At 30.7% G+C, this 23,842-nt stretch overlaps 1 protein-coding gene across 2 annotated transcripts in view; it reads right to left on the minus strand.

Moving 5' to 3' along the window:
• LOC112604377 overlaps positions 1-14,128 on the minus strand; it is a 53,849-nt gene extending 39,721 nt beyond the window's left edge. For both annotated transcript variants that reach the window (XM_025353390.1, XM_025353388.1), the window contains exon 1: positions 13,756-14,128. The gene's annotated coding sequence lies outside the window, so the exon portion shown is untranslated. The remainder of the gene's footprint in view (positions 1-13,755) is intronic.
• Between the last annotated feature and the right edge of the window lie 9,714 nt (positions 14,129-23,842).

Raw genomic sequence — 23,842 nt, forward strand, 5'->3', positions numbered from 1 at the left:
TTAGGTTCTCATATCTATCGTTCTTTCGCACTCGGCTAACTGAATTTAAACGAGTTTTATTTTCTAGGAAAAATCTAGAATTTGTATATCCCTAATGGCCAATGTGACTAAAATAATATATGCTAACAAATTTGTAAAATATTATGTACAAAATCGATCGTTTTAATTAATTCTATATAACAGTTCGATTAGTTTTAATATTTCGTAAATACACAATTAACACAATTGACTGTGTTCTAAATATAATTACAGTGGCGGCTAGAATAATAGGGTTGCGTGAATAAATTCAATAATGTGCATAAAAATACGTTAAAGTATAAATAATATTAAAATAAATAAACCATGTCCATTCACAATGATTGTGTATACATATAATTAGTATCTGTATCATTTGTACCGACAAAGTATGTAATTCTGATTAACATAATATTATATGCGTGTATATCGTTAATTTACGTTGGTAGGTAATTTATATGGTTATAAGACAATAATAATATGTTTGGTAGTCGGATCGATAACACGTAGTTGTTATATTTACATTTTCATGTGGTTGTGTATTTATTTATAAACCTCGTTGATGTACAAAATGCGAATAAATATTAAAAGTAATAAAAAATTTAAAAAAAAACTACTACCGATTGATATTATCATAATTATATTACCTAATCAATGTGCAGGTTATTTATATGAGACGGACAATACATCAATACATAAAAAAGATTACAAATTTCAATTTATTCGTATAGGCCTAATAAGTGTAATAAAAATTTACTACACTCGGATGTAGGACATAACATAATTATTATTGCCGTAATAAATATATTATAATATTATACTGCGTCGTATATGAGTCAATAAATATATTTTGGATCGTAATCGTAGAAAAATGTTTCGACAAAATGTCAGTTGAGTATTGGGAAAAAAATTCATATAACTGAAGTATTACTATATTATTTTATAATTACAACATTGAATTTAAACAATAATGATTAATCGATTGAGATGGAAAACGGTTTTGACGGCAATTTCGTTCAAAAATCCGTTTTTCCGAGGGGGGACCGGTTGGTGTGCGTAAATTAGTATATAACCGTCGTCGGAAGTTATTACGACCAATAAATGAATTATAACGATAAGGCAGATAGGTGTACGTATATATATTATACGATCATAATAATAATAATTGCTCAATGAACTCATATAGCGTCTTATGTAAAGACCGAATAAATTGCTTTCGACACATATTTACCATACATAGGTAGGTGTGTTATTTATCGTAAAGGCTTTGGCTTTTTATGTGTATGGCCATTCGCCGTATGTCCCATCAGCCGAGGCCCCCCCGTCGGCCGTGGACGGATATGGCGTTGTTGATTAGCAGCAGAACGGTCGACGACGACTGCAATGGTGAAAACCGATGTAACAATAGCGCTGGAAATCATCGTGTTAAATTGAGTCTCGGACGTCCGAAACAGGTGTGCGATCGCGGGCGCAGGTGGTTTACGGCGTTTTTTCAGTTTTATTTATTTTATGTTTTTTTTTCTACGTCAGATCCGTCACTGTGAATTTGAATGCCACCGTCAGTAAAGGTAATAGGTACTACACTATACAGACCCAAGCCGTTATCGTGGACGCGTTTATAATATAATAATATATAAATTTTATATATCCATCATGCACACGCTGCATGTTTATGTGGACCGGATACACCGTTGTTCGATCATACATTGTGTGTGCGCGTGTGTGTGTGCACGGAGTAGGAAACTCTATAATATTTTAAAGCTCACCGACACGTATTTAAGCCACATTAGACTTAAAGCAGACGGTAGACACCCTCATGCTAATTTTACCGTTTTCCACCCCCTACCCTGATATACCCGGTATCATCGCCGTACTCCCGTATTACGGTTATATATTCCCAAATATCGAATAACGTAGCGTTATTATAAATGGCGCCGCATAATACCTATAATACGTTACAATATTGTTTCGAGAGGGATGGGGTGCATCTGCAAAGATCGGCATCACAATCGATCGGATTTATCCGAAAAATTACTAGTCATGCACTATGAATGTGCAGCAAGAGAAAGAGTGACGGCATAGAGGTTAATAATAGTAATAATCATAATCATAATAGTGTAAACACACATGCCACCCCGATGATGTTCGCGTACTTGTTTTGCGGATTCGTTTTTGTTTGTCGTCGTCTGTATACATAGACGCTTGTTGGGGAGTCTATAAATGATGCAGATAATAATATATGATACATACGCTGTGGATATAATTAATCAACCAAACGGGGTAATACTCCCGCGGTGGACGTTGTATTTAATAATATATATTGTCATTTTTCCACTTCGGGGTTTTTAAATAATGACTGTGAGAAAACTCAATTGAAACAACAACGAGATATTACGAAGAATGTTTTTGAGATGTTATCCGTCACCTTAGATGTGGCCGAGCGGTGTCTTACGTCCGGCTAATGACGGTTTTAGGACACTTGTCACACGATATATTATTAATAATTGATATAATGTAGAGCGCCAGCGAAGAAAATATCCAGGAAGTGCACCCACGCCACCGGAGGTACATCATATATTCGTGCAGTAATAGGCATCTGCCGACAAATTTAAAAGAGTTTTTTCATTTTTTTTTTTTATTTTTCGCCCACCGAGAAAATTATAGTAATTATATGTCATTATAATATTACGTATCTGGATACGATCGTGCGAAAAAAAAGGTACTCAAACAATGTAAACGTACCGTACAAAGTTAAATTTTACAAAAAATATTTAATCATAAAACCAATTTTTGAGTAAAAACAATTTTTTTTTTAAAAACCGATCATCAAAATTGTTTGGAATTGAATTTACGTTATATTTATACTATGCATCATAAAAGACGATTAAACATACAAATATATTAAATGTAGGTATTAATAATTTTGTATTCAAATATTGTAACGATCGTTATACCTCTATCGACATGAATAGCTTTGAATTTATAAATCATAAATAGGGGACCCGCATATTTTTGTACATGGTTTCATTATTATTATATATAATAACTAACATTTGTGGTTGAATAAATTTATATATCCGTTTTTAAAAACGCAAAAAGTGCAAAAATTAAACTGCACATTGTAGTATGTTCTCATAAATGAATATAATATTTTTAAATTATATAAATTATAATAATAATAATAATAATAATGTAATGGTTCTCGATTTTTCAAAAAAAAAAAAATGGTCGAATGTATTATGGCGTAAAAGCTGCAACGCTATAGGTATAATAAATTATTCTAAATTAATCATGAATAATTCTTGTAGTTATGTTATTTATTATAAAGGTAACAATATTATAGTCTGTAATACATATTTTACTAATTTATTATTATCACTATTTTTTTTTTAATTCAAAGAAAATGGTAGGTACATCAAATTAGGTTTATGGCCTTCCAGATGTAATAACGACTGACGATTGTATACGTCTTGGTTCATTTATATAACCTGCTTGTATATAGCAATCGTTTAAACGTATTCAATATATTATTATAGTGTAAGAAGCCGTAAACCATTATTACTCTAAAGACCGTCCTAAATGTCGTCAATGTTGTCGAAATGCTGTTGGTACGACTTAGCACAACGTCTACAATATACACGCAGGTATTCTACAATACGAAGAAACGTCTTTATTTACTGTCGCAGGATTTATTTTCAGATGTTTACAGTTTATTGGTCTTTTATTGAATGATTATATAGTATATGTATAAGTGCAAAAGTAAAATTTTTGTTCTTCTATTATTTATTGTTAACGATTTTGCCCACTGGTCGACGACAATGCCGATCAAAACGATTTCTAAAGGACGCAGCACATATATAGATGATCAATACATATCACATACGTTTGTATATAAAAACATTTGTATTACTATTAGGTATATTGTACATAACAACATACCGTTATGGTACGAGATCCCTTATGTACCATGTGTGTATCAGAAAAAGAGATGGATTTCTAATAACGTATTTGAACGGTTGTCAATATGTCAAATGCTATTACTTCCACTAAATTTCGATTTTCGATACGCAGTTTTCGGGAATATATGTATACTTTGATATTTTAATGTGTATAAAATATTTTTTCAGTCATTTTTGTTCGATTCAAATGTGAATGATATAAGTATCAAGTATAGGGTCAGTGGTTTTTTTTTTTTTTTTTTAGTTACTATTTTGCGAAGCGCATGTAACAGGGAATTTATCAAAACGTACTCGCCTGTTCACCTTCAAAATAAATTCATCCATAAAAAATATCCTGCATTCACTTTCAAACATAAGTTTTATAACTCAGTATAACACCTAGCGGGCGGGTATTAGTAATAACATCTTCAAAAATATATTTTCATTAGTTAATTGTATAAGCATTTTCCCATATCATTTACTAAAAAAAAACAAAAAAACCAACATTTTTTTTCGTTTTTAAGTATAATTTATTCTAAAAACGAAAAAATATTGTTTTTGCGCTTTATTGGATTAAAATATTAAAATAATAAAATTGCATAAGTAAATCATAATAATTAAAATACATACATATATATAGGTATTTATAAATTATTTAACTTTAATAAATAAAATATATTTAAATGTATTGTTATACAACTATAACTATTTAAAATAATATTTCAATCATGTTTAAAGGGTCATAGTTAATAAAAAAATGTACAAAAAGACCATTATTAAAAAAAAACGAGCTCGTTGCCAGAATAAATTGTATTATGGAAAAAAGCTTTTTGATTTTTTTGTTGGTATAACTGCATTGCACTTGTAAGATATCAAATCTTTTAATTCATTTTAAACTAAATGTCTTGTATAATACTGCAAATAAAAAAACATGTATTTTTTATTGTTTGAACGACACAATAATATATCATATACTCTTTAAGTATACCTATTATTTATAAACAAACAATTCGTAAAAGAAACAAGTATTTTTTATGTTTTTTTTCTGAACGACGCAAGATACACCCTATATAATATTTGTGTATACTATTTTAATAAAAAAAATAGTTCGTCATAAAAGTACCCATGATGAAAATATAGAAATCAATGTTGTACAGGTCAAACTATGAATAAAATGGTTTTATATGTAACAATTATTATTGTGTTGAATACATTAAAATATACTTCCTTCAAGTTATTAAATAATCGTATTTCCTTTTGACATGCGTTTATTATATCTTTAAATGATTTTTTTCGTTTCTTAAATATCGATTACGCGTATCATATTTTCATTTCCTCGGTTTTCAACAACGAATGAATTGTTTTTCGCCAATACATAACATACATAGGTTTATATTACAGTAGTAATATATAACATACGACGTTTGTGCGTATTGTTCGTCGCGTATTTCAACTTCGTCTCCTCCCCCTCAGAGTACAAACGCGGTTTCGGTTACGGGGCAATTTAATATATATATATATATATATATATATAATATATTATGCACATATTTAAATAATAATAAATAAAAAAAAAACATTAAGACTATATACGCATGTGACATGGGTGAGAACATCTAAGGTCAAAACGTATCCGCTTGTAATCATTGTTATATACATAATAATATATAAATACTAAATCCGCGATCTGCGCGCGTTTAATATAATAATTACGTATCCGTTACGTCAAGGGAGTGCTCGTTTATACCACTGCGGCTAAAGGTGTCCGAATTAGCCCATAGAAATGTCAATAACCGTTTTTTATTTCTCATACCGTGGACGAAAATCCCGAGTTTATTTCCGGTCCACGTGCCCATATAGGTAAATTAATAATATACGAATGCAATGCAACTAAATACATTAGGTATTTTCTCGTAATGTAATTTGTACGTTTCCGTTTCGGATCGCATTACTGTGCTTATATTATATACGCCGAGAGCGAGTGTAATGTATATTATATAAGTATACATAGGTAGGTATAGATTAGGTATATCGTATATGCTACCGGAACCGTTTTAGCGGAATGCCGATGGCCAAATCGCGAGGAACGGGGTTAAAGGACAAATCTGAGGATAGCGAAATATACCACCTGGCACATCCATCCAAGTATAGACCATCTGCTGCGCTGTGCGGTAACAATATATTTATATATTATATATAAATACGAACGAAGAAGCGTGCCCGTCCGTTGCGTGACATTATGTTCTGCAAATCTCGTGAATTGTGAACGTTATTATATACATATAATATATATATATACATATATATATATATATTATATATAAGAATATATTTTTAAGGAAAAAAACACCCCATATATTATTATGCCTGGTATACGAGTATGTATATACAGCAGCTGAAATGTCATTCGAAGAGTCTAACCGAATTTTAAAGAAACTCAAGTTATTTTTTTTTCTTCTCAAGAATTTTATTGCAAACAGTATAACTTCGATTCTACGAAATCGCATGCTATGAAAAAAATGTATTAACTACCAACCTATAAAATATAACATATCGTATTAAAGCTATATAGATTTACTACTCCGATATAGAGCGTAACTTCTGTTTTCCCATATTTGTCGGTTATCATAAAAAAATTGAATTAATTAGCTCAGTATAAAGTGATATCTATATATATATATAAGTACACAGGTTATAGCAGAAAACAAAAAAATATAATTGACCGAGTAAAAATATGTAATCATTTTTCTTCTAACCGATGTTTGAAAATTGATTTTAATAAAAATTTATTAATGATTATAATATTTTCATATTATTAAATATCTATATATCTATATATCAAAATGGGCGAGTATATAGTATATCAATGTTATAGTTTATAGTTATTTTTAGTAACGAAAAAAGTTTAATTTATCTAAATAGTTTATAACTTAGAAATAATCGATCATTGATAGATATAATTTGATTTGAATATTAGAAGATCAGCTATATCAAAATTATTAGAATAGTGAACCATCAAATTATTATATTACAACATCATTTTATTCAAATAAATTACTTAAAACATTTGAAATTGACGGTGGTAAAGTTATTTATTATTTTAGATTTTAATAAGTTATTTATAGGTATCTAATCTAAATTAAATAAATGCACTAAAATATTAAAATTTAGCTTCACAAAAATGTATTTTTAAATTTCTTTACCACGTTACCATTAAGTTGTGGTGTAGTCGTGTATATAGCCCCGATACGAGAGTGTCCAACGGAATAATAACTTCGATATGGTAGTATACTATTTAAATCATCTCAGCGACTATAGGTACATAGCCTGACATAGGTACATAATTTATTATTATATTAGTTATTCGGTTTTTGATAACGACTTCGTGGATTGTGGTGTGCGGTATGTAGACGTTGCATGTGAGAAAAAAAAACAACAGCGATTTGGGAGGGCTAAATCTAAATAATATTATATTGCAAACACAATGATCATACTAATTTGCCGCCACCACATATAAGAACCTCTACCTATACGTAATATACACAATAACAATATGTAAACTGTAGGTTGGTACCCTATCCACATATTATTATGTAAAAACGTAATCAGAATGAATATATTATTATAATTCAGAGGCAGAAGAGCCATAGTATATCGCCGAACCTATATATTATATGCGTACATGGTCGGCCCGGGACTAGTTTCCCAAAGGGTGTACGCCCCAAGACGTCGGTGCGCCCTATCCCTCCCCGCCATATGAACGCGCCAACACACATTTACATTATGATACGTACCGCGAAGTGTTTTAATCCGCAATAACAGTCTGGATTTTACGACTGTTGGTCACCACCCCAATGCGCAGCGACACTGCACACACGTAATGTACCTATATATAATATCTTTGTAAGCGACTATTATTCGCTGTGTCACCTGACTCGCTGTCGTCGTCGTTGGACTTTCGAAATTTACTGCCCGATCGAATGCGCATTTATAGTATTATATAGGTATATGTATGCTTTCGATATTATTATATTATAATAATAATAGGTACGTATATTGCGTAGAATAATACATCGAAAGTGGTCGCGGTGGTATAGAACGAAATACATAAATTTTAGTCGACGGCAACGGCGAGTGCAGTTCTGGTGAGCGGAGCGGGAGGGGTAGTTGATGGGAAAAATTTCGGAAATCCCGGACAAAAGAGACGAAAAAACCAGACGTCTGATCTTTTGTGGATTGCCCCTCTGTCTGGCCGAAAGGCGCTTCACTTGACCTTTTTTTTTGCGCCTCGCTCACTCCGACTAACGTTCGGGGGGTCGCATCCCCTTGCAGTCGACATCGACGTCGGCGGCGGCGGCGGCAGGTTAACATTATTATACAATATATGATATATATATATATATATATATTATATATGTATATGTATATGTGTACATAGGTCTTATACGTGTATACTCTATTCTGTATACTGTATATATATGTTGTGTACAGAGGGTCGAAGAAAAGACAAAAAAGACGGCGTGTTTAATGCGCAACCGTGATGGGGTGCCCCCGGGGGGAGAGAGAGATCCAGTTTTCGCCACACCACTACTGTTGTTTGGCCCCGATTGGCCCGGAGATTTTCTTATTCCCATAAAACGTTATTTATAACGTTTTAAAAATCGTAACGGACCGGTTCTCCTTGTTTCTGGCTCCTCACTCTTTTTTTTCCGTCTCTCTCTCGTACTCTCGCTGAATCAGCACTAGTTGTTTTTTTTTTTTTATGTCTGGGTCTCTTGCTTGTTTTGTGCTCGAGATACTCTAAGATATGAATCTATTTTAAATAATAATATTGATACGTCGCGGTAATTGGTCGGTATACGATAGGGTCGTCGAGATAAATATTATATTTCCAGTTTATGTCTGCGAAATGCGTAATCGGTAATCGGCTTAATTTTTTTCTTTATCGATTGATGAAATCAATGTCAACGAACGTCTATTCGATTGACAACGGCATAGGCATTTAATATAGTCGATCACGTGGTCTCATACGACGTACTGTAACAATATTATTGAACAATTTAATTTATGAAGGAGTTGTAAATTGTAATACAATAACCATAAAACGGTATGAAATGAATAATTTGAAAAGTTTGTATCGGATTGTCGTTTTATAGTTGGTTTTGTACTCTCGTTGAAGCTTGTTTCGTAGCAGATATAATATGCGCTATCTGCGTTTCGTCCTGATCCCGGTTGCCGTTCATCATTTTTCCATCACTTGTTGGCTTTATCGCTCGCCACAAATTGTTAATCGCCTATTATTAATTTGAGACAATTGGCCATAACGAATACGCGTATAAAACGTTTCGTTCCAATCGATAATCACGTTAATTAACGCGATTTGTGCGGAACACAACATAACAATAATATTATAGAACGCACATCGAAATTTCGAAATGTTTTCGAGTATAATATTATATTATGCATTATAGGTAGCAGCAACCGTTTGGCGGGATTCACCTTCCATTTCGGATTTCGATTTGCAGTTCCACCTCTTTATCATTACGTTATATTAGTCGTCTAACCCGATTTGTTGTTTTTGATTTAATTTGTTTTTTGTACCTTCCCAAACCGACCGGTCTCGAAGAACCACAGAGTCGGTACCGCGCCGACAAAGTGTAAACCGGTTGTCCGCGACTGGGCGACCGCCGCGCATCTTCTGCAGTCCCGAATCGCGCAACAATGTATGTATTGTACGTGCTCGTACACCGGTCACGCAAAACCGAATTTCTCATGGGCCGGTCCGCGTGAATAATGATAATAATAATAATAATAATAATAATAATCGCGGAATGTCCAGCTGTGCGGTGCGACACATCGTATTATATAATAATATCGTGCACATTGTGCTCCGTAGATTATAATACGGCTAACTGTTGCCCAGGTCGGGCGTCGATTGTGTCGGGTCGCGCGCGCGAGCGAATCTTCCTTACGCAAACACGCACACCACGCGACCTTAAAAAAATAATAATTTATATAAACGTTATCAAAAGACGCACGTGTGCAGTGTGCTGCAGTCGTGTTGTTGTGACGACGACGCCCATTTATACGTTACAATACGTCGCGTCGTAAATCTTACAATAAAATGCGAATCCTGTGCAAAAATCGTCACGAATGTATAAACATTATAGTGTCGGCCAACGATATGGATATCACAGATTTCTTATTAGATGTATTCCATACCTGATGTCTGAGGAAAATTATCGAAAAATATTGTGCAGCAATATACCTACTTAATATAAAAAATAAACGTTATACATCTTTTATTACTTGTACTTGTAGACTGTAGTCGGGCTACAGTGATTGTAATGATTTTCAACGTGATCTTATAGTAGAAATGAACTTAATAACAACAATGTCCTATATAGCTAATATATAACAATGTCTATTTTAAAAATTATGTAATCTTGGGTTAAGTGAACTTTCAATAAAAAAAAAAATTATGTTTAAAGTCCGTTAATTCCGGAGATTCGTGATAATAACTAGTATACAAACATTTAAAATGGTCTATTTAAATTTTATTATAGGTATATATCACGAGAAAAAATATTAGATTAAATGGCGCTAGATTGAAAAGAATATGAATATTATTAAGAAATAAACAACATTTTTTCCGCTCAATAAATATTTAAAAAAAAAAAATAGAATGCATAAATACAATTATTAACGTCCCTTGCCCGAGAACAATTTTTTTTTTTAAACTGCCAAACAACAACGATGGCGTATTGACTTATATTATATTAAGGTGCAGAAACCTATTTATATATATATATAAGTATATATACACCGGCGAGAGACCCATAAGCGCGTCTGGGGGAGAAAACGACGTGTATTTTTCACCCGACAGAGCCCCACCGCGCTCATTGTGCGTCCGCGGAGAGACGTGATTGACAAGTACATTTGCATTATACACCGGGCGCGGCAGTTCCGGAGCAGTCGTCACCACCACCGCCACTTCCATATTACCACTGCCTCCGGTGTCGCCAGATCCGTGTGCAATAATATACGCGTCACGAGACGCGGAGTCTAGACGCGACGCGGGCGAGTGGCAGAGAGGAAACCAGTCCGGTGTGTGGCATTGTTGTATAGGATTTTCGGAGCCCAGACGACGGGGTCTTGCCGCGGTCCAGCTTTTGGAGCACAATAGAGCTACGGCGCTGTGCGTAATTATTATTATAGCAGTCGAAAATCAGCGGTGGTTGACCGAGTGGTTAAGATCAAAAACCGGAACGCGTTTTGAATTTCCGTAGGCGTATACTTACGAATATACGATTCGTTTTGACCATGGTCTAGGTCATTAAATCGGTTTCTGATATCATAATATTATACCTATATAATGTACCTAATAATTATATTCCATTTTTGTGGGTATAATAATAATAATAATAGCATAGATATTGATAACAATAATGTGCATGATATTATAATATTTAGGTCACCAATATTACCGGACATTTTATACCTACATAAATACAAATTACATAATGTTCTATATAACATATTATAACCATGGAACGATCAGCCAAATGCATAATATTTTGTCAAAACGATGTTTCCGCAAATGCACGACGTCTGTGTTTTTCATCTTATTATTATTGTTATCTTTGCGAATGACCATTCTCAAAGAGTTTTACGAATACTACGTGACAGCCAGTTATTCGAACAAACGATATCATATCATAAATAATAAGTTTAAATCACTATATTATAACAATTCATTTCAAATTTGTAATATATGTTATAATACGTCGATTAAAGAATTTTAACAAGTTTATCAAAAAATATTTCAAAAATTTCTCTCATATATCATCAAAGTTAGATACCTACATACACAATATTGATTTAGAAAACAGTTTAAATGTCTTTGGGTATATCATAAGAATGTTTAAAAATAATCATTACCAATCAATGTTTATTATGCTAATGTAAATAATAAACAGTATTATGATGTATGTATAATATAGTCAAATTCGCTTATAACGATCTTAAAGGGATCTAGAGCATCTAATCGTTATAACCCCAACTTCGTTATATCCGAATTATAAAAAGTAACTACACATAAGATATAAAACTAACCAAATATATTGCTTGGTATCGTTTTACTCGGAATATCGTTATATACGGTATCGTAATAAGTGAATTCAACTTTATTTAGTTTCCTAATCTAAATAATTACTCTTACTTTTTACGTTACGATAAATAGGTAATATCGATTTTAACTTCCTTAGAGTACCAATAATTGGCGTAGATATCTCAATAATTTAAACATTTTAAACATAATAATATTACAATAATTTCAATTTGAAAAGATAACGTGCGTTGAAAAATTACGTTTTTGTTTGGGTATAACTACGTCAAAATAAAAAGTCTATAATGATTTTCACTGTACTATACGTACACTTGCGCCACTAACGCTACCACAGTCATTTGGCTGTGTGTTTATCAACGTGTAATAATTTATTCCGCCCTTCGTCAGCCGGGACGAAACACAATACAATAGACTAAACGTGCGGGAACACACAAATACATCCTTATCTGTTGATCGTATGTATTTCAAATTCAATGTGTACATGACATTCTTCGACCGAGCACGCGCCAAGAAACCATCTTATTAGTTACAATAATAATAATAAAAATACAAGTAAAAAAAAAGTTACCCTGCAGTTCATAAATATTATCAGCACCACGGCGCACTACGACACGCTGCTCCAACCATATGGTAAAATGACATTTATAAAATGGTTATAATTTGAAGTAGTTGCCACCGTCATAGTTGACAGACGTGTGTAATTTATATAATTGTTTATTAACTTAAAGAATTGATCTATGGTACCTAAAATGCATGAGAATTAAACTAAACGAAAACAAGTTAATATATTGCAGTTTTATTGTATAACCCTGAGCATGTTTCTCCTTGAACTTTAGCCACCAATGAAATAAAGTACTTACTCGTTATTTAAGAGTGATATTTAACCGACGTCTCAGCTGGGTAGACAATTTAAATACTAAATACTTAAAGATAGAAACAGCTTGATAAATACTACTTTACCTATTAACGTCCAAATATACCAACGCAATAAACTACTTATGTAGGTACCGGTTCCTCCCTTAGCCAATATTTATCTAAACATGTTGCTATACAAGTTTTAAGCTAGGAGAAATCATAGGTATTGTTTAGCTATTTCAATCTAAAATTCTCGGTAATATCACAAAATATTCCTTTCCGTAGTAACCTTAGTATTTTTTTTAAATTTTAAACGTAATATAAGTATATCATACGTGCTTTCACCCAAATCCATTTGTGAAATAGTTAAAAAAAAAAATCATATACAAATAGTCCCAGCGACCGCTAGAGATAGTTGAAATAACGCAGTATCAAGTCATTTAAATTTTATATAATCATTTATTTTATTTATTGTGAACGAATTACAGATTATAAAAATGGTAAGCAAAAAGTCAATTGTTTTTTTGAAGTAAACTAACCGAAAAACGAAATCCTTATCGATTATTAAGGACTATTTTGCATTTATTTATCGGCTAAGATAATCATTTAATATTAGTGTAGTACAACTTAAATATATACTTATCATCCTAGTGTAAACAAAATTAACAAGTAGACAATTGATTATATAAACTATAACACTTTGACGTATTGATCTGATTTTTCGATTTGTACATATATGGAGCGTATAACCGAGGTGCTTATGTATTGGCGGGTTCTTGAGTTAGCGCATAATATATTTTATTATAATTTTATACTCACGTTTGATATTCTCGTACATCTGTCAGATCTACCGATGATCGATGGTATCGTATCCAAAAATTCGGTGTCATCACATCGAAAAATAACATAGGTGTACAAGTGTGCGCGTGAAAGAAATTGATAAAAAAATTATTAAAATATTAACAATATAAACGTGAAACGTGTAAAAAGATCGATTGTACGAGTCTGTAATCAAGACGTGATCAAAAAAATGTACTATACATTTATAGCCGGTGTATACGCCACTATTAGATATTAATTAAAAACATTATTGTCATCATATACTATTTTACTACGTTATGCGTGTTACGTGCACGCGCGCGGAGGTCTGACGTGCTGCGCGAAGAGTCAAACGAGAACTGAACGTTGCCGGTAGTCGAACGGCGACGACTGGTTCGAGCGCGCGTTTCGTATACATAGCTGCTGGTAGAGCGAGGTACACCTATATGCGTATGTATATATATATATACGCATGGTATATGTATATATATATATATATATATATATATATATGTATGTATATACGACGACGACGTGTTATTTCCATTGCCATTTCGACGATTTACAGCTGCTTGCCCTGCCCCATTATACACACGTTATATATATTATTATGTATATATATATATATATGTATGTATATATAATGTCGCGCCACCTTTTGTATACTATATTTCGTTCCTTTTTTTTCTTCTTTTCTTTTCTTTTTTTTTTTTATGGCATTGTAATACCTGTGCCTTTTCGGTGTTACCTGCGAGCTCGCGCGCGCGCGCCAGCGTACATAAGAAATCACCCCGCACGGCATTTTATAGCGCATAGCATCGTTTGCGGGGATTTAATACCTACTTTTCGCGTACACGCGTTTATATACATAATAATAATAATATATGGATGTATAACGCACCCGATCGTTTTCTCGGGGCACACTCGTCGCATAATAATAATAATAATAATAATGATAATATATAGCAATTCGTTATTATGCATATAATATTATGTAGATCATGAATTATGATACTCGTGTAGGCCAGATTGGTTGGGTTAGTTTAGTATTGTATTGTGTTTAATTAAAAACGTTTTGTCTAAAAGAGTCATTTTACACCGAGACAACGACTACGATATTCATATACATACATTACATTAGTACGACTAAAATGCATACGATTATAAGTATATGATATATTGTACAGTACCTATCGAATACTACGACGAACGCACTCTCTGTAACGGAGCTATACGAAGTCGTGGGACATGATCAACCCTTATAATATACTCTAATGAGTTTGTTCTCGGGTTATAGTTTCAGAAAAAACGTATAAATCACTTAAAAACCTGACATTTTAAGAGTATTTCAACTTGTATCGTCAACATTCGTACTGCTACTTCTGCTATGTAGTGCATTATAATGAAACTGACAATTTATTATGTTAAGACGTGTCACGTAGTATCGCGTCAGACGTAGTTTTCAAAAACCTATTCTGACAAATGTACAATTTAAGTAACATAATACTTTGCCTAAGACGAAATACGTCGATATCATATAAAAAGATTAATTTATAACACTTCATGGTTAAATAATACCATAGAAATTATATGTAAATTAAGTTGATGAAACCAGACAAACATGAATATAATTACTTAATGTTGAGCTATTTCTGTTTTATGACCTATTCAAATATGGGATTATAAAGTCACAAACAAAATAAACTCTAAATAATCTAATAATATAATATATATAATTAAAATTTTTTTCATAATGGCAATGAAACAACAATTTAATATCTTTGCGTTAAAAGACCAGCATAATTATATTATTGAATAATATATTTCTGTTTTTAATTGGTTATTCATTTTAGCACTGTTAACAAAGACTATTTCAATAATTTCCATTTCTTTGTTTAATATTTAAATTTAATTACAATTATGGTTATCGTATGCATCACTATATTGAATAATGAAGAAGAACAGATAATAAATAATATAAAATAAAACTATACATATAGTATTAGAATTAAAATAAATATTATTTTTATAACTTAATTTTTTTTAACAAAAGTTCATGTGCTTACACAATTGAAATTAATAAATGTATTTTAACATTTAGAATTTCAGTTAAAAATATATTGTGACAATAATTATCTATATATACCTATTTATTTTATTATACAATATAATATATATGGGTGTACTATACTATTATAGCATGTGTCAGTCATGAACATATTGATTAATGTTTTGAATCAGCCATCCGGTATTTTATTTAATAAAGGTGATCAAATATCAAAATCATAAGTCAGTTTGCGATGTTTCATCATGCAGAAAGTATATTATAATAAAACCCTTTTAATACCCTACTGGGTGTATACTATCTATAACCACTGGCCCGTTAACTTTTTGACCATACTGTTCTCATTATATATAACAATAATTAATAATTATACACAAAAAGCATATTATACAATACACATATGTATACGCACGTAAATATTTTATAGGTAGCTATACATACTTATTATTAATATTAGCTCACAAACCTATCAATTTGATAGGCAAAATATTATAATGATATAAATAAAACAGAAACGGTGAAATATATATAGGTATACCTATAGAATACGAATACGATTCGTTTTTACCGGTTTTATACTTACGTGTATACTCTATGTATCTCCGTTCGTTTTACTACTGTTGTAAAACAAATGAGCATGCTTTTTGCACGATGCCCATACTCGAGTATTAGACGTAAAACTTTGAAGTATCTACTTACGGGATTTATAAATTACACTTCATCATAGATATATATATATTACTCAAAACGCAGTTAATTATAATGCGCTCAAAACACAGACTAATGTACTTGCGATCCAGACAATAAATAGTTTATTTTACAATTTAATTAGAAAAACATTTTATTACACAAGTAAAAATTTAGCATGAATGAAACGGCGATTCATATTCCGGACAGGGGGGACACGAAAGTGGTCACGAGATGGGCGTTTAACGGCCCATGAATCGCAGTTTGGTGTCATTTACAGTGACTTTAATGCCCGTCAACCCCGCTGCCACTGGTAGGTAGCCCATTTGCGACCGAGGGTGCAATTCGTATGGCCCCGATTACAGTGTATATTATACAATAATGATAATGGTAATGATAATAATAATAAGTAATGTATATTTTAAATGTCATTATTACAATTGCCAATGCAATGGTTGCAGTGAACGTGAAAAGTAATGGTTTTATGTATGACATTTTATGTTTCCATAGTGAGCAAATTGTCATAACATTATAATATATTATATTATGTGTTTTTATAAACTGTAATAAAAATAAACAAATAAAATAAATGGTTATCAATTTGAACCTGTATGATAATTTTTAAAAGACAGTAAGCTCTATGTACAGATTGCCTACATTGCAAATGAATATTCGGAAAAGACTGCTTGTTGATTATTTGTATTAGATTATAGTGCTTTATACTTTTAACAAATTGTCTACCCTTGGGCTATATCATAACATGATTTTATTATGCATGTAGAATTAAAATCAAAAGAGGTGACATCAATAGCCATCATACGTTATGTTTTACAACGCTGCAACATACAATATATTGTTTACATATTATATACATATCAGTCATTTAAATATATATTTGTATTTGTCACAAATAAAATAGCATTATAATATGCAAAGAATATAGATCAACTATTAAAGTATTGTTGACCAATAGTATAATAATAAATAGTTATAATACGTATTATAATATGTATATGCATTTATTGTTATAGATAAATGCACCTATACGTTCATGATACATGATATCAATCATTAAGTTTATTGCAATAATAATAAAATGTAGTCTAGATTATTTTTGATGGCTCAATTATGAATCCCGCATTATATTATAATAGAATACAATGACAAAACATCTGACAAATTGACCTGCGTTAAATTACACAAAAGAAAATAATAACAATAGTGGGATTATTGTTATTTTTATATTGCTCTTCGTTTGGTATTTAGACAATGATTTTCATACTAGACATCAAGCCAGTTTCATTTATTGTGTAGTATTATAATATATAATAAGCAATAATATATATTACATTATTATCGTATGCAATGTGCATATATCATGATCATGATTCATGGTGTATATATAACTAACGCATCCGATAAGGACGGGGAAGAGCTTTAATCCTTTCCGTTTTTTTTTTATAATAATATTTTATATATTATATTATCTATACATTGTATAAAATAAAAAGTCTTGACTGATTGATTTATATAATTAACATTTAATATAAAGCCAAAGTTATAGTAGTTAGAGCCTTTAAATTATCATAGTATTTAGCATCACCATGTAAGGGTGCACAAAGAAAATATTTTTGAAATTCATATTTTAAAAACGTGCACACACAAAGAGTTTTTGCTTAGAAAAATTGAATACATTTTTGTTTATACGAGTATGAGGTAGTCATTGGTTGCAGAAAATGATATAATTACGTATAACAATAGAATATAATTTTAGACTTTTATTATATAGTTTATTAAAACTATCAAAATAGCAGTATTAAAAATCTGTGTAATTTCCATTTAACATAACTTAAAATTAAGTAAATTTATGTACATTTAATTTGTCACGGATAACGCCGTTCAGGATCAGTTAATATTATCAATTATTTATTTAATATCCGCAGCTAAAATATATAGTTTCTATCATTAAAAATACAAAATGAAAATAAACCATTTATTTTTTGTATTATATACGTAGAATATAGTAAAAACCTATCAACGTGTTTCTTTTTTTTGTGATTGTATATTACTGAAATAAGGTGTCATTACAATATTACCTTTTATAACAATTATATAAAGAATAATATTATCTGTATTTTTTTTAGAAGTAATGTTTATATTTTTATTTATAAAAAAGTTATAAATATTGCATTTTTTCAATATTCTAATTATTTTTAATAAAATTAATAGCGTTTTAAACAATTTAAATATTATAAAAGTTTCTAACAAATACAATTATTGTTTTTTTTTTTTTTTTAAATTATTATAATAAATTATATTTTAATAATTGAATCTGGACGATGAGTGTTATACAAGGAAGTTTAAATTATATTATACCCTTGCAAGAAAGGATAAAAAATATACTGGTGTATAAAATGTTTAGTTATTTAATAATTTATATTCAAGAAAATTATATGAATGAATATTTAGATTATTATACTAAAAACAATATACCTAGACTACTTACAAACATCAAAACTTAATTTAACTTAGCCGGTTTGTAACGAACCGAAAATATGGATAATATCAAAAATATATACTTGTATGGAACAAATGTATTGGTTTTGTTATTGAATTTTTATTTAATGCTGATACAACAAATTATTATAAAAAACGCGATTTGCTATATTATTCTGCTTTATAAACATAATATATTATAGTAACAATTATGTTCAATGTTCACATAATAATATATGACTATAATGACATTTATTTATTATCTAATTTCTTTAATTGTATCGTAATTTTCGACTAAAATATATTGAACAATAAATAATAACGTTTTATGCTTTTGTAGTTGACTAATAGTTGACGTGATCTAATGTACAAAAAAACTACATTATTATGTATCTTTTCGAACTTATAATTGTGAGTACATGTATTATTATCATTCCAGCTTTGCACAAGACGTTTATTATTACATCTTATCGTTATAGAATATGATTGAATAATAAATATCATTATATGGACATTTTGGTGGTTACCATTTTACTACTAGGTATACCAATACGAGAGTAGCCAAATTGATTCACAGTAGGAATTAGGTATTTTAAAAGTTAAGTTGAATTAATAAATATTTAAATTATAGATATAACTCACTATACACTAAATAGTTGGTTGTCCTATATCTAAACTGTTTTCTTCGAATTTTACGGAGAGACAATCTGATTTTTTCCAAACACGATTAATATGAATGAAATCTGCAAACTTCGAACTTAAATCTATATAACTACTGTTATGATATGATATTATTAAATAATTAAAGATTACTAACGTTATCAACTGTTACATATTCAGCAACCTATTATTAATAGCAAGGTTAAATACAGCTATTAGCTTTTTTTTATGGAATACGCTAAGACGTTAGAACTGTTAGAAGCATACGATTAGCCTAATTCAATAAAAATACAAAATAATAGGTAGAATTAATAGAACTTATGAATGTAAAAAAAAATTGAAAACAAAGAAAAAGAAAGTATTGGGTAATGATTTAACTATCAGTTTATATATTCGGATAAAAACTATAATAGCTATATAAATTCATACTTTTATATTTTATACTGTGAATAACTATTTGAATTTAAACAAAACTAACACGGCTTACGGACGAATGAAAAAAGATGCAATATGGGAACCAATTCAATATCAGCCCCCAATGTACCACTGTATTGAACTGTATGGACTAGATCGTTCACCTAGTCAGGCACCAGGCGAATTCAGAATAATATGTCACGATACCTTAAAAGTTATGAATTTTGAAGTAGTACTCTAGGAGCGGTATTAATGGTATTATAGTGTAGATACCGGTTTTGACAGATTAATTATTATTGTCGATATCAACTATTTTTTTTAAATTGCAGCTGTACTTGTAGCCACTCGCTATTATGTTGTTATTCTTTTTGTACATTTATTTCCAATCCAATGATTTATTTGAAATATGAAAAATAATATTTTATATTTATACCCACATTATACACATCATATTATACAAAATAATCGTATTGAAAACTCGACAAATGTGTATGTATACACTGTACATGCTGCTGCAGTAATCCTCCGATATTTAAACCCACACAAATTCATTTTTTTCTCTTCCCATTGAACAAATATTTGCTCTTGATGTGTCAAAATTCCATGGTTTTTTCTTTTAGCATTCAATTTCATCGTCACCCCTCGGGTGCTCTAATTTTTTTCTCACACGTACGGTTATCCAAATGTCATCGTTTCTCATGGTCTCGTTTGTGATTCGCGGTGAAAAACATATACCCCTAGGGTCAGGCCGCGGTTTAACTCTTTCACAAAAAATAATAATATTATATTATATTGTGTATATAGCGTATGGTTTTATGGTTTACGTATAAATATATATATATACACAAACACACACACATATGTAATATATATAATAACGAGAATGAATTTGTCAACCAAAGGGTAACCTTTATGAAATTGATACTTTTTTCCATTCGTATAAATCATACAGTTGTTACGGTTTTTATTCTACAACTGTTGCATGCATTTTCAATTAAACCATATATTATTATTTTACAACGGAGGGTTCTCGAATCTTAAACTCAGAATCGTATTGTAATGCTCTTGCTCAATGTTGATCGTAAAAGAAATAAAAAAATATAGGTATCAACCATTAAAAATGATAAACAAAAACAAGAATGCCCTTTCTAAAAAATTCACTTACCCTTTATGTATACGATGACAGACCACAGATAGTGAAAAAAAATAATTTATAAATCATAACATGCGTGACCGAAATGGTGTAAAGTCGTTTCCGATGACAACATTCGCATTAGATATTATTATTAAATTTATTATGTTTCATACATTCTGAGTAATCGCAATATTTTAAATTTGTATTATGTTTTAGTTCTGTAACTGTAATACCGATTTAGACCGTTGATTTTTATTAATAAGAAATACATTTTTACTGTATTCAGATTAAAATATGAATATTAATTCAACGTGATACATCAAATAATTAACTATGTGTTTATAGAAAATATGTATTATAGGACTTAAGTAATACATATTTCACTAACTATTAATTAAAAAACGTTTGGAGTTTTACGTATAATTTATAGTATCGATGTATTTGTTAAAATAACTTAATTTTTCTTATTTTAATGTTTTAAATTTATCTCAAAATTAAAGGTATCATATTGAAATAATAAATTAACTATTGGTCGCTATAATCATACTATAAAAATGTCTTTATCCTCTTATCTTTAGAAAATGTTTGTGTGTGTGTAAACAATCAATAATCAAGTTTATTAAACACGTAGTTCTGAAATTTGGTACATAAGTAATAATATATTACAATAGGAAATGTTACCTCAAAGCCAGTTTTTTAAATTTTTCATCTAAAAAAGGGGTTAACACAAAAATTTTAAATTTTAATAATCAAGAAAAATAATGCTTATATTAATTAAAACTAATAAAAAAATTAAAATTTTAAAATTTAATATTTTAATATTTCATAAATAATCTACATACCTATTTTAAATTTGTCAAAGAATTTTTTTATTTGTCCTTTAAATTATTTAGTATCCCGTACCCTTTTTTGGCAGTCCACGTCTGTATATTATACAAGTATAACGGCAATAAAATCCAAGTCCAAAAAACATAAATAACGCATACGTATACACTGTATAAACCACTAAAATATTTAAATATTATATATATTTTATAAAGTGTGTAAATGGATCACAAATGAATCTGTAAGAATTTTGACATAAACCATGCAGTAATAGTAATAGTACTAACAGTTATTCTACGTTAGGTTATACACATAACGGCTACACAATGTCAAATATTATAATATAATGTAATAATTGGTGGAATAAGTATAATAATATCATATTGTGGCGAACTGGTGAACTGGCAAAGCTGTAGCAGACGCGACATGTATTATTTTTGATCCTAAAATCCAATACACTCGGAACACGCGGTTCACTCTATGTGTTGCTCTAAGACCCTGACGATACGGTCACAAATATTACGTTCGCCTCATCGTATCATACAGTGCACGTTATAATATTATTGTTATTATTGTACAGAAGAGCACAATATACGCAAACTATCATAAGACTCGACGAACATGAATTCGTAACAAGGATTAGCGCCGATTGTACTGGCCCGCATTCAGACACACGACCACAACAATTTACGCTTGAATGGCGATACGCCCGGAAACGGAGGGAAATAATTATTACAATAATAACACTATATACTCGTGGTAGGGCATCGTAAAACCGTTTCGCGATCGTTCGTTTTTTCCGTCTATTGAGAATACTCTCGCGTTTTACTCTGTCGTTTTACCTCTTTTTTTTTTTTCACCGAACGGACCACGCGCACAGGTTCGACGATAGCAATAATGCAATAGAAATACACATATTATATGTTATTCAAAAACCACAACCGAAAAATAAAAAAAAATAAATCTCTGCCCGTTCTTACGCGTTTTGCCGCTATGCACGCCGTAATATATTATTTTCCATACCCAGCATTGTTTATCAGTATACAATGATGTGACGACGAGGAGTGTGGCGCAACGATGTCGCAGGTGGTAGCTTGTTGGTAGAGGCATACATCGTGCGCGAGGAGGCAGATGTTGAGATTGGCTTAGGGGCGATGTCGTCTTGTATCGAAAAAAAAAAAAAATTTATACACAACAAAAGATCTAGAAAAATCCCGGACGTTCTTTTTTTTTCAAACATCTTTTTCTTCCCATAAATCTGACGGGCTAAAGACGCGTGCCCCGAACGCCCGTTATATTCGCCGCACGACGGCTGGCTTTAGTATATATACTACATATAATATAATATATATATATAACATGTTATATATTACGTAGGTATAAAATATAGTGCATGTATATACAATATACATACACCTAAATTAGACTTGAATGGTTGTAATAATAAATACGTACGATATAGACCCCACTCGAGGCACGTTGAGCACCGTCCCGCGACATATTGATCGATGACTCGGCGGTGACTTTTGGTCTACTTATATGGGTGGGTACCTATAACTATACTTATTATATATTGTGTATAATATGCTCCTACACGCTGCAAAGAGGCCGGTTGACATTATATTGTTTCTGTCAACTGCAGCAAACTATTATATTATTATTATTGTTCGGTACTTTTACATATTTATATACATATATATTATATACTTACATGTAGGGCGGCGTGGGTCAACCCCATCACACAAGTCCTTGACTTACCGGTTTTTTTTTTTTTAACTTCTAGTGCTTTTCCTGATGACAAAAAT

The sequence above is a fragment of the Melanaphis sacchari genome, unplaced genomic scaffold, assembly GCF_002803265.2.
Source record: "Melanaphis sacchari strain LSU unplaced genomic scaffold, SCAv2.0 Contig11_pilon_pilon, whole genome shotgun sequence".
Lineage (NCBI taxonomy): Eukaryota > Metazoa > Arthropoda > Insecta > Hemiptera > Aphididae > Melanaphis > Melanaphis sacchari.